The sequence below is a fragment of the Solanum stenotomum genome, chromosome 3, assembly GCF_019186545.1.
Source record: "Solanum stenotomum isolate F172 chromosome 3, ASM1918654v1, whole genome shotgun sequence".
In the NCBI taxonomy this organism is placed as follows: domain Eukaryota; kingdom Viridiplantae; phylum Streptophyta; class Magnoliopsida; order Solanales; family Solanaceae; genus Solanum; species Solanum stenotomum.
The window spans coordinates 53,813,874-53,827,933 of NC_064284.1; the positions used below are offsets into that span (position 1 = coordinate 53,813,874).

General features: G+C 29.2%; 1 long non-coding RNA gene and 1 pseudogene across 2 annotated transcripts; one reads left to right on the forward strand and one right to left on the reverse strand.

Annotated features, from left to right (window-relative positions):
• Positions 1-4,642: 4,642 nt before the first annotated feature.
• LOC125858451 (uncharacterized) lies at positions 4,643-9,799 on the forward strand. Of its 2 annotated transcripts, none has more exons than XR_007445744.1 (3): positions 4,643-4,888; positions 5,021-5,119; positions 9,520-9,799. It is a non-coding gene; the product is annotated as an uncharacterized LOC125858451 (long non-coding RNA). The 2 variants fall into 2 exon arrangements; XR_007445745.1 differs by lacking the exon at positions 9,520-9,799 and adding an exon at positions 5,535-5,896.
• A 31-nt stretch (positions 9,800-9,830) lies between these two features.
• LOC125859060 (uncharacterized) lies at positions 9,831-13,364 on the reverse strand (annotated as a pseudogene).
• Between the last annotated feature and the right edge of the window lie 696 nt (positions 13,365-14,060).

Genomic DNA, 14,060 nt, shown 5'->3' on the forward strand with positions numbered 1-14,060 from the left:
TAAATTTAATAGTTAGATGAATTTTATGTATTAAAAAATAAGAAAGTAATTTTTCGTGTTATAAATTCTTTTGATATTTTATAGTGAAAATATGACATAACACTATTAATAAGTTAATTACATACAAGGTAATTTTAGAAACTTTCTTTAATGTGATACTTCTCACAAAGTTTTGTAATATATTTGATACTTCTCACATGTAATTTTTTTTAAAACCATTTTGTTTCAATGATTAATTTCACTCTTAAACATCGTATGTGTGAATTTTTTTGCTTATCATTATCTGAATATTTTGTTCAGTTAATAAAAAATATTCTTGTGTATATTTTTTTGTGTATGTGTATAGTTCATTCGATTTATTTTTAAAAGTAAATATTGTTCAGTTAATAAAAAAAAATTGTACGCTTTAGTTTAATTTTTTTGTGAATTGTACCTTAAAAAAATGTTCATGAGGTACCAATGCATACCTTTGAAAAATTATTTTTTTGCTTAAAATAAATCTCTTTATTGAAGAAGACAATTAAATTTCTCATTAATAATAACTACAAATGACTATCTTATCTACTTAAGATTATACTTAATTATTTTGTACTACAAATTTAGTAAAATATAGTAATTAAGCGTAGATTCAAAAAAAATTAGTTGAATTTTTCTTTAAGTATAATCAACTAAATAGATTAGTATATATATATAATGGATGTTTTTCAAGAGAAAAAATAACATCATTTTGGAAATTAGATATTTCTAAAAAATAATTGATGATAAGACATTTATAACTATGTCATGAATAACACATTAGATTTTTATATCATAATCATTCCAAACAAGAATTAAGATATATAGAAATTGGTGAAATTATTTTACTAATTTTAACCATGAATACAAAATACAGTTACTCCAATAATATTAATTAATTGAGGACGTTTCAAAATAAATAAATAAAAGATCACTCAATACTTACTTATCAAAAAATAGATGTATTTTATGTATGATACTATATTAAATTAGAATATATTTAGTATATGTAAATAGAGTATAACATAATTAGGATATACATTTTTAAAAAATTATTTTCAAATAATATAGAATTTTCATTTAAGTTAAATATATTCAATGTTTAAGTTAAAGGGAAAAAATGTCCGAAAATAAACTAGTTTATAGAGTGAACGTGTCCTTTTACAATTTTGGCCAAATTATGGCCAAATTTTTTATGCCCAAAAAGATTTTCCCATTAGGATATACATTTTTAAAAATATTTTCATTTAATATAGAATTTTCTATCGAAGGAGACAATTAAAATTCATGTTAATAATATACATAAAAATATGTTTTTAAATATATTTGAAAAATATTTCAATAACGATAATCAAAACTCAAAATACTTTAGAATTGATAAAAATCAACATATTATAGAACTACGTAATTTAATTTTTTCAAACATAATAATTAAATATGTAGTTTAATTTTTTAAATATTTAGTTTAATTTTTAAATATGTAGTTTTAAATACGTAATTTAATTTTTTAAAACATAATATTTAAATATGTAGTTTAATTTTTTAAAGCATAATAATTAACAAATATCAAAACAACAACATTAATGTGTAACTATCTTGGGTTGTTGTGAAATAGGATCGACACTTATGAACCATATGATTTTTAGTATTTCTTTATTATATCAATATCTACCGAGTCTAAAGTATTTTGAATTTTGACTGTTATTATTGAACTATTTTACATTGTATTTAAAAAATCATTAAAATTGAATTTAAAAAATTATTTATATAGGTAATTTAAATTTATTCATATAATAGATACAATAAAATTACTTAATTTTAAAAATTCTTAATCAGTTTCAAAAAAAATATTAATTTGAGAGCAAAAATAATTATTGTGACTACAACTATGTATACTTAATATTTTAACATATCATTTAATAGCAAACATTTTTTAAAATATAAAACAACAAATAATACTAATAAAGAAAAATATAGGTGTGATGAAACTTTGATCTAGTTCATGTTTAACAAATTTGTGTTGTCATTATCATGAGAGAACTATTAAGATGTTTGTCTTTCAAATTTTTTTTTTATAAAAGTTTATTTTGAAATCATAAAGAACTTTCTATATCCTTTCCTAGTTATTATAATTTTCAATGAAGCACCATCAACATTTGTGTTATAATATGATTCATTAATTTTAATGAGTCTTTATTTGTGTATGATGTGATTCATATACGTTCGAGGATATGAAAGTAATCACATAATGGAGGAAACATGATGGTAATTTCAGTTTTCTTCATATTTCGCTCACATACATTCTAAGTATAATAAGATAAAATATATATTTATCATTTAACTTTTTTCTAGAAAATTCATGCATAACAACAACTCCTTTAAATATATAAGAGTAATTGGTTTGTCAACTTGGTGAATTTCATATTTTTAATTTGAGTATTATAGATATAAATTTTTAATATTTAAATTTAGATATAATTTATCTTTTCACGATTAGAAATTATAAAGTAAAATAGATAGCCTACACTTTACTCCTCTTTTGTACTTTTTAATTTTTTTTATCATTAAGAAATAAGAAATGAAAAATAAATAAACAAAAAATAATAAGTAGAAAGGAGGAAATTTAGAAATTGAAAAAGATATATATTTTTTTTTATTTTTTTACTACTACTATCATATTTTTAATTTTCTTTTTAGATCTTGAAAATTTCAAGTAAGAAGAGTGGGTGAGACATATGTTTTCTTTGGTGAATTTGTGGTTTCTTTCTCATGTTTAATGATGAAATCATCAATAATTAATCTCATTAATCATTTTCAATGTATTGGAAATATAATTGAAGAATATATTCAATATTTAAGTTAAAGGATAAAAATGTCCAAAAATAAACTAATTTATAGTGTGAATATATCTTTTTACCATTCTGGCCAAATTATGGCCAAAAGGATTTTTCCTCAATAATAAATTTCTTATTATAAATTTTACATTTAAACTAAAATTAATAACCGGTTTTTGTCCTTGAGTGGGTGGGGAAACGTTTCTTCAATTAATACTGACTTGAGTACCCCTTTTACATTTATATCTTGGGGTTGCTTATTTATTGCTTGGACAACTACTCCCTTCGTCCACAATTGTTTGTCAGGGTAAGGTCATGCACATCCCTCAAGGAAAATTTAATACAAGGTGTAATTTGACTAATATAACCCTACAATACCAAGAATATCAAAAGTCCTCATAACTTTTCAATTGAACTACACTATCATTAAGGGCAGAATTGGAAAAAAGTAACTAATTATTTCTTGATTGTTTAAATTGACAATTAATCTTGGACATCTAATTTTAGTATACATGCCAAACAATTGTGGACGGAGGGAGTACTAGTTATGGGAATATATTTTATTTTATTTTTTAAAAAAAAGAAAACTCAGTTGAAAAATATAATTAATACCTTCTTGGTTATGTAATTAAATTACCTGATTTAAATTAAATATAAAAAATAAATACCATATGATTATATGAACCGAAACTCTATAAATACAACACAAATATAGAGAAGTGGTAAGATATTTAAGAGACAGAAAAAAGTATTTCAGATAAATAATCTCATAATTAATTAAAATTATTAAATAGTTTTAATGAAAGAAAACAAACTCTTAATAAACTGATAATAATAATTAATATAAAAGTAAGATAGTACAAATGTTGTTTAGTAATATTAGGTGGAGAATTAATGGTGTTGGACCACCCAATTATTTGCAGCTCATTAACTATGAAATATAACTAACAAGTCACAGGGTGGAGCTAACATGGCTCACATACTTATTCGAACTCTATTCGTTAAAAAAATATATTATTTATATATGATTATTTGTTATATATGTAATATATGTTGAATTTTTTAATTTTTTTTTATATATTTACATTTTGATATTTTAAATTGTTAAATAAAATTTTTGATTCTATCACTAATAATATGATCGGTAGCAGGCCAGTCTGACCTTAATACATGAAATATCCTAAAATATTTAGGAGGTTCGAAGTTCAAAATTCAAAATTCAAACTTGTGAATTAATAATTAATATAGAGCTTTATTATTTAAAAAAAGACCCCACGACTTCATAGTTCAGATACATGAAGCAATTAATCAAGATTTATTCAAAATTGACTTTTTGGTCCTCCAACATTTTCACATTAGAACATTTGAATTTGGACAAGTCATGAATGCACTAGATACAAAAGGAAGAAGGAAATAATATCAAATTCTTCCGTCTCAATTTATGTGATATTGTTTGATTTGATATGAAATTTAAGAGAAAAAAAAAACTTTTAAAATATATGGTCTAAAAATAAGTCATACATATTTGTATAACTATAAATCATCTCATTAAAGACAAAATGAGCATTTTAAATGAAATTATTATTAATTTTTTTTAAAATACTCTATGTATTCCTTTTTAGTTGTTACAATGCACTTTTCGAGAGTCAATTTAACTAAGAGTCTATGTGACATAATTGTTGGGAAGCCAAAATCACTTATTTTGAGAAAAAAAGATGAAAAATTAAGAGTTAGACAAATCAGTAAAACTGCGATTTTTTTTTAAAATTCAAATGACCCTACAGAGCCATGATTTATTGAGAATAAAAATAGAAATGACAACAAAAAAGCTAATCTAGAAACAGAAAGTGGAAAGTGAATCTTCCTCCAAGCTAAGAGAGGTACGACTGAGTGTTCAAATCCTCTCTTGTGAGTAAAGATTAATCAATGTTTGCCTTTGTGCGATGATAGTTTCTCACGAATTCCAATTGCCGCACAGGTGTTAACATATCTTGGGCGATTTGGACCTCAAGCATTGGAGCGGATCTGATCTGCTATAGGTATTTCTCTACTACTTCGAGTAACAATTCAAACTTTATCCATCTTTTTAACGATAATGCTCTCATCTTCACTGCTCATCTTCACTTCTCTACTGTGACGGGTGTTTATTTTCATCCTCTATGGTTCGGAAGGTCCAGTTAGCTGTCGGGGACAAGATCCCAAATCGGAGGGAATAGAATCTGGCATTAGAATGTTGAAGCGAGCCACCTCAGTTGAAGTACTGATATCAGGTATACTAACACCATTTAAAATAATTATCCAATTCATTATCTATCCTTCAATGGAATGAATCCCTCAATAGGAATTAATACCACCATAAAAATCTAGATATTGAGTTAACTTTACCATTCTCAAAAAAAATAAAAATCTAGATATTGAGCTGGACTATTTCAAATCTGTTATGCTTGGGAAAGACTTCTGATTGAGTTAAACCAAGTTCGGCTTAGTTGAGAGTTATGAATGATGCTTTTAAGTCCTGGTTTAGTACCAAATGAATACCTCAATTCTCTCACCAGATGTAATGTACTGTCAACCAATCGAAATTTCTTCAAACNAGCTGTCAGGGACAAGATCCCAAATCGGAGGGAATAGAATCTGGCAATCTAATGTTGAAGCGAGCCTCCTCAGTTGAAGTACTGATATCAGGTATACTAACACCATTTAAAATAATTATCCAATTCATTATCTATCCTTCAATGGAATGAATCCCTCAATAGGAGTTAATACCACCATAAAAATCTAGATATTGAGCTGGACTACTATTTCAAATCTGTTATGCTTGGGAAAGACTTGTGATTGAGTTAAACCAAGTTCGGTTTAGTTGAAAATTATGAATGATGCTTTTAAGTCCTGGTTTAGTACCAAATGAACACCTCAAAGCTCTCACCAGATGTAAGGTACTGTCAACCAATCGAAATTTCTTCAAACTTAACTAGACATCGATCCAACAATTTTCTTTGTATCCTTACTTGTAACTCAAGAATATAATTTGTGCAATTGATAATGAACCTTCTATCTCTTAACTGGAACTATTTGAATGGTTCATTTGTTTAATTCTCATGACTGGAGTACTGCATTTGTCAAGATTGATAATTTTCTTTCCAGCAGTTGGAACTTCTTGAAATGAACTGAATTCGTATGTACCTGCAAAACTAAAAATTAGGTTAGCAAAAAAATCAGCAAGAGTATTTCCCTCCCTTAAGGAGTGTTGTACTCTCACTGTCATGGTACTTCTGATGCTGTTTATATCATTGACTTCCATCGAGACACTCCAAGGAACCTCCCAGATTCCATTCATAATGTTCACCATAGACAGTGAATCTGATTCCACGATGATGTTGGAGAACCTTTTATCTAAGCAGTATTGAAGCCTTTCACAAATAGCCTTAGCCTCTGCCACTGAATTAAATGTATCAGCAATTTGTAAACCTTTGGCTCCCACTAGATTGCCATCATGATTCCTCACGCAAAAAGCAACAGAGCTAGGACCTGGATTTCCTCTTGATACACCATTTGTATTACATTTCAGCCACCCTACAGGAGGAGGAATCCAACTCACAACTTTACTGTGAAAAATAGGTCTGTATTTTTTCAGTTGAAATATCATTTGAGGCCAATTATTAGGAAAATATAATACGTTGAACTTTGACCTAATAAAGTTGTGAATAGTAGAATTTATATCCCAAATAACCTTGTTACTAGAATATGACCCTCCATGTAAAGTTGTGTTCCTCCTCTTCCATAGAAACCAAAGAATAATGTTAGGCATTGCTTGATACACCATCTTCACTCTACTATTACCTTGGAAATCCCACCATTTATTCATAGTCTATGTTTCACCTGTACCCAAGGACCTATCAATCCAGCAGCCCTAGCATAGTAATCCCAAATAAAAGCAACCTATTCTCCTGATAAGAATAAATGTTCTATTGTTTCCCTCACAGGAACTCTACAACAACGACATAAATCAGAACAATTAGGATCCCAGGAAGATATAAAAGCAGCCACATGAACTCTTTGTGTCCATACCCTCCATCCAAAAAAGGAGATTTTAAAAGGGAGTCCCTCCACCCACAACTTCTAAAAGTCATTAGTGGAGAAAGATCTATTTCTAAGGATGTCCCAAGCAGATTTGACAGTGAAATTTCCATTACTAGACTTAGTCCACCAAGGTTTATCTACTTCTCCAGAAAGCCTAATATAACCCATATTAAGTCTAACATGCTCAATAATGTTATTAGGCAAGTGATCCTGCATAATATTGAAGTCCCAACCATCCTCTTTCAAAAAAAACATCAATATCTGTCAGAGAATAACACCCTTGAAATTCAAAAGGTTGGAGATATAGAGGACCTAGATTGGTCCAGTTATCAAACCAAATACTAGAAGTACCTCCTTTTGGTTCCCATCACAGCTTTTGCTCAATAATCTCTCTATTCTCTAACATATGTTTCCACAAAGTAGAAGCAATTTTTCTGTTATTGGGAAGAAGCTAAAAGTTTCTGTTTCTTAAAAAAGCAGAAGCAGAAGCAGAAGCAGAAGCAGAAAATTATTTTTTTCAAGACTAAATTTTTATTTTTATTTATGTTTTACTAATCAGTTATCATATCTAATAAGATTGATTAAATTTCATTTGAGAATATCATTTTTATATTTTATATATTAAATTTTTTATTTTACTTGTGTTTATATATTATTATTTTATATTTTATATTATAACTTTTATATTTATATACCACAAGTGAACTTGTTTGCGCTTCGCACAGTTATAAATAATGATAAGATACAAATAATTTTATTAAATATTACATAGATGGAAGATGCATTTTATAATATGATTGTTACAATCTTAATCGTTAAAAAATAGTAGGAAAAATATAAATGCAATGCATAATCTTCCAAGTTCTATCGGGACATCCACAACCATAAGCCGATCACAATTTAATAACCTTCATCTTATTCTTCTAATCAAACTAAATTATGAATATAATAAGGATTGAATAATAACAATATAAGATACACATGTGATCATTTCTACAAAGTCTTACAATATGAAATACCAAATAATATAATATAATAAATATTAATTATTTTAGAAGTTATAATAATAAAAAATTGTTAGAGTAATAAATATAAAAACCATTACGATTTGATTTATGTGTATCGTAGTGCATAAAAATTATGTATATATAATATGTTAACCCTCTTTCTGCTTTGTTAGAATAAAATTTGATTACTTTCATAAATTTAACCTTGTAAAAAGTATAAATAATAATAATACTAATAATAATAATAATAATAATAATAATAATAATAATAATAGTAATAACAACAACAACAACAACAACAACAACATTTGAGGACACTAAATCTATCCAAATAAAGCCCTAAATGAGTCCAAAACGTGGATTCATCAACACCCCTAACTTAAACTTTTGCTTGTCCTCAAGTAAAACTCAAGTTCAACAGTTCAAAAAGGATGTCTCAAACAGTGCTACACAAGACTCAATCATGAATGCACACAAAAAGACTCAACCTACTCATGCAAGGATCAATTGTGTACTCAAAGATTCAAGTTGTGACTCACCATTATCAAAGATTCTCAAGTTCACAATACTTGCTTTAATGCAAGTTCAAGCTCAACAAAAGTACTCAAATGCCCTCACACAAAGAATGATTCCATATTCACACACAATGGTTCAACAATTTATATCTCTGGAATCACAATCAACACACTACTAAAAAAATAGTGTTTAACGACGGATTTTATCCGTCGCAAATAGACATATATCCATCGCTAAACTGTATTTGCGGCAGATTAGCAATGAAATGTTGACCGTTATAATTTTGCTCGTAGCTAACCCCATAGCGATGGAAAAATTGATTCTGTAGCAAGATTAGCGACGATCTAGCGACATACGATATCCGTAGTAAAATGGTAGCGACGAAAAGTTTTGTCGCTAGATTTATATATTTCATTGCAAATTACATAAATGAATTCGTCGTCCTATAGTTTTACGATGAAATAATTTATCGCTAATCTGTCGCAAACTTTTGGCAACCAATTATTATTTGTCGCAATTCGTCACCAATTTTAATTCTTTAACTATTTCCAAAATCCGTCGCAATATTCCGTCGTTAAATTTGTCACAGATATGATTCTTTCTATTCATTTTATTTATTTATTTAAAATATATAGAAAATGTAAATTATCAAACATCCTAATAATTACAAATATTCGTATAACATAAATGTTACTTCATATATACTTATGCACCAAAACATATATTCATCTAATATTAAGTCCAAAACATCTACACCAAGTATCAAGCATCTAGCAATTACTAATGTTTAGAACTCGTAATTGTTACTGCATAATTTGTTTTCCTTTAACGAAAAACAGACATGAAAAACTAATGCTAAGGAGAAGAAATATGGTCATCATCTGAAACAACCTTATTAGGCACCATAGGTGTTGCTGATGATGCGTCACCAATAGGAGTATCAGCTGATTGATGTGATGGTAAAGAAGTTACACCTTGTATGCACTCAAGTAATATAGGAATCATGTGATCAGTCAATGTAGGAATCAATTTCTTCACGAACTCATCCATATTTTCCATCGGTGCAGATTGAGAAACAGATGGTGGTACTAATGATGAAGAATAAAATTGAGAAGAGATACAAAGATTTGGTCCGTAGTAACTTTTTGCTTGAGATCCAAGACCATATATTCTTCTCTTCTTTTCTCCACCTGCAGCTTGATAATATGCGTCACGTTGATCAATATCGACTCAATTTTCTCACGTAATAGTTCTTCATATCTTTCCTGCAATAAGTAGAGACATTAAAATTATAATAAAGAATACTAACTATAAGTTTCTCCAAATAAAAAGAATATGAATGTCAAAAGTCGATAATTTTATAAATTCTACTTACATGAACAATTCGTGCTCGCTCATCAACAAAAGATTTTCCATCATGACCATGTGTGTGGACGTGCAAATGGAGTTCACTTGGTGTTGGGTCTTGACCCTTTTCAATAGCCTACCCAAAAAAAAAATTTAGCCCAGTTATGTTATGAATAATATGATATAATTAGGTAAAGTATTTCAATAAACACAAAAAGTCTATTTGATTTTAGTGAGGAACCCACAATTGAGGCTTCCCCTATGGCAGAAATGATGCTAACAATTCAAATCATGCCTCTAAAGATGAAGTAGCCAACATTGGTAAGAATTGAGATATCTTTCATAACGTTCTTATCCAGGATTCAGATTCAAAAATCAGTGACATGGGGCCAAAAACTGTCCAGAAATAGTACTTGGTGACAAAGAAAAAGATTCAGATTCAGATTCAAAAATCGAGTTCTATGATAAAGAAGTTATTCATATTCAATCTATTACATTCAATGTCACAAGACAATATGAAATATTAAACTCCCTTATTCTATAAGCAAGACCCATTAAGGCTCTTACAATGAAAAATAGATTCTAAGGCAACTAGCTGTTATAAGCTTGTAGAGGTAGTACTGGTGAAAATTTTCTGAACAATTAATATGTACGTACCTATACTCATGTGTTGGATATTTTTCTTTAAGCCGAGAATTTATCAGAAACAATCTCTTATCTCACAAAGGTATAAATAAAGTCTACGTACATCCTACTCTCTCTTAATTTTACTATATTACGTGCTAGCACTAGCCAAATATCCAGGAAGAATATATCTCCATTTTCTTATGCCATCTTTGTAGATTTCACATCTTTGTACACATTCAGGCAAAGCTTTTACATGTAAAGTTCAAATCTATCCATTTTTCCCAATAACTTTTTATTTTCTCTAACCAACTATTATAATGTGGGGCTTTCATTTTTAAGTTTTTCCAGTCAACATACAATTCTAGCTAAAGACATTCATCACCCTATACAATAGGCAAAAGTATATGTCAATTTATCTATTTGATTTTGTTCGCTTTATGTCCAAATTTACTATTAGAGAGAATACAATTAAGAGTTTAAAAATTGAAAGTGTCATCAACAACAATTGTATGTTGCACCCAAAACAGATGCACTGCAACAACAATCCCAAAATATAATTGAACGAAAAAAAAGAGGCACTTCTACTATTTGTGTACTATAGACTTTTAGTAATGACTAGAAGATAAGAAAAATGTATTTTGTCGAAGAATATATATTGCGTGGAATATATACTTACAAGTTTCTTACGATGTTACCCAATGGAGATAGATCCACCTGTATGAGTTTCGACAACAACTTATCTTCCTCCACGATAATTTTTTTTATTTGTTTCTGACTTTGTAACATTCTCAGGAGCTTGCCAAAGCCTCATCCAATTTTCCCACACAATATCAGTTATATATTCGGGATTAGTTTCATTTTTTTTAATTCTGGAAATAAAATCTCTATATCGTAGTGATGCCTTAATCTCCCATTGTCTTTTCACTGCATTTTCATTAGTTGAAGAGTCCCCATAGAATTCCTTCTGAAATTAGTTTGTAAAGTAATAACATTAATATCATATCTATAAAAAGTTTATCACTTTCTTAAACTCAATTATAAAGAAACAACATACCTTGAACTCTCCAAAATAAAAATCTTTTATAGGTTGCGAGACACCTATCCAATTGATTCCATTGGAATCAAGTTCATTTTTGAAAGACTTAGCTATGAAAGTAGAGCATTTCGAATATGGCTCCAATCTCTATAAATTTGAGGACATTATTTAAATACATATGTATCTTATTAAAAAAAAAATATATTAATGATACTATAAACATGGACTAACCCTGTAGGAGTAAGAATAACAACTGTTCTCCGCTGCCCACGATTATTGGACTCACCTTCACCAATTGTGTTGTTTGAGTAGATGTACCCTCTCCTATTTGATTACTCTCATTAGGTGTAATAGGAGATGATTCAACAATGGTTGGAATATTATTGTGATTTGTCATTTGAACGGGTGGTGTACTGCTAGGTCCTAGTATTTGTACTTGGTTTGTACGATTAGGCCCACCTCTATTGGAACTTGTACCACCTTGTTGAGGACTAACTGTTGTGGGAATAGGAACAATAGGCATTTTTGGAGGAATAACAGAATTACCGCGACCTGAGGATTTTCCTACACGACCTGCACTACCTCGACCTCTGCCTCAAGTCATATCTTCAAAATATGTAAGTATTGTAAGATCAACACTTGTAAAAGATCAATTATTTTTAAATAGAGTTCATCAGTATGCCCAAATGTTACTAAACAGTCTTTTCGAAGTAAAATTTTGCAAATATAAAGTCAAAATAGGGGGAGGAAAACTATAATCAACTAAATAAATGCAACTAAAAAATAAGACTAGCAGATATCATTGTAGCTACTACATCACGTCTAAGAAGTGAAGAAAGTAGAAAAGAGCACGAGAAGAAAGAGTAACTCATCCCACGATAGTGAAGCTGAATACGTAATACCAAAGAAAACAAAAAAGAAAACGTTATCAAAACTTACCTTACTAGTTGCAGCAGTCGAAGAGAAGAGGAAACCATCCATACATAACCCCAATCTTGCATTTCTTGGTTCATTGGCAAAAAAAGGTATGAGTTTCATTGAAGTGTTTCCAAGAGTCTGATGGATGATGCATTACCCCTTCATCCTGTGTATGCTCATGATGCCAATGATGCCATCTCATATCAGCAGCTATAGCATGAGATGCATATAATCTTTTCAATCTAGGAATAAAAGGAAAATAATACATTTTCTTATAAGGGACCAATTTCCTCTTACGAGAGCCTACACGACATTTATACCTCTAATTGCCACAAAATTTACAAGATGTAAGGTTCTCATCATCATCCCAATATAACATACATCCTGATTCACAACAATCAATCTTCTCAACTGGCAAACCCAAGCTACACACCAACTTCTTTGTTTGATAATAGTTATCAAGCACTATGTTATCTTTAGGTAAAGAATCTTTCAGCAGTTGTATCATTTGGTTTTAACCTCTCTGTGACATGTTGTTCTCCATTTTAATGTTTAACATCCTAGAGACAACTTCAAGTAAAGAGACAGAGGAACCGGGATACAATTTTGCATCAACAGCCAGTAGTAAATCATAAAATCTTTGAGACTCAAGATTAGGCTCTCCTCCATTGGAAGATCAGACGTCTTCTCTATTGAATGATTGATCTCCTCCTCCATCGAAGTTTAATAAGTATGAGATGACTCATGTCCAATATTGCTATGAAATTGTTGACTCAAACCTTGATCAAAGTTTGGACCAGCTACATCCAAAACCATTTGTCGGTATGGATTATCATATCCCAATTCAGGTTTAGTTCCACCATGCAAATCATTAACATAATACATCTCATCAATAACATCTTCTTCCCCTTGATATTTCCAAACAAAATAGTTTTCAACAAATCCATATTGAAAAAGGTGATATTTAACCATTTCAACATCCATGTATTTAAGGTTATGACATTTTTTACAAGGACATTTAATATTGTCACCACTCATACGATTTTCTTGTGAACATGCATACTGAATAAAGTTATTCACACCGGTTATAAAATTGGAGATCGTATACCCCTCGTCCATCCAACCTCTCATACATCCAATCACGCTTCAAATTACTCATGTTCCTATAAATTTTAGAACAAGCAAGACAATCAAAAATTTCTCTTTTATAAGTTATACACAATCTGGATGTCCTCCAAATAAAAGATTAGATTAAAACACCTTTATGAAAAATAGTATATCTTTGCACTTTTTAAATCATTCGCCGCCTTTTTTGTTAATATAAGTGTTCTTGGTCACTGTCTAGTTATCTTAAAATATATTATTTTATTAATCCTAAGTTACAAGAAGTGCAATAACAAGAAAAAGATAAGTTGCAGGAAGTGCAATGACAAGGAAAGGATCATACTGAAATACCTTTATTGGTGCTCCTTTATGTTATTTTATCACTGTCTAGTTAGTTTAGTATGATTTGACCCAACTATAGTGTTATTTTAAAATAGTGTACTCTCTTAAATCCCTATACATAAATGATAAGATGACTTGTTCTACTACTAATTCTAGTTTAGGCTAATTAAATGTCAAGTCATTTGATGATTATAAGCCTAATGTTAGATCATAAAATAAGTACTACACTCGTTG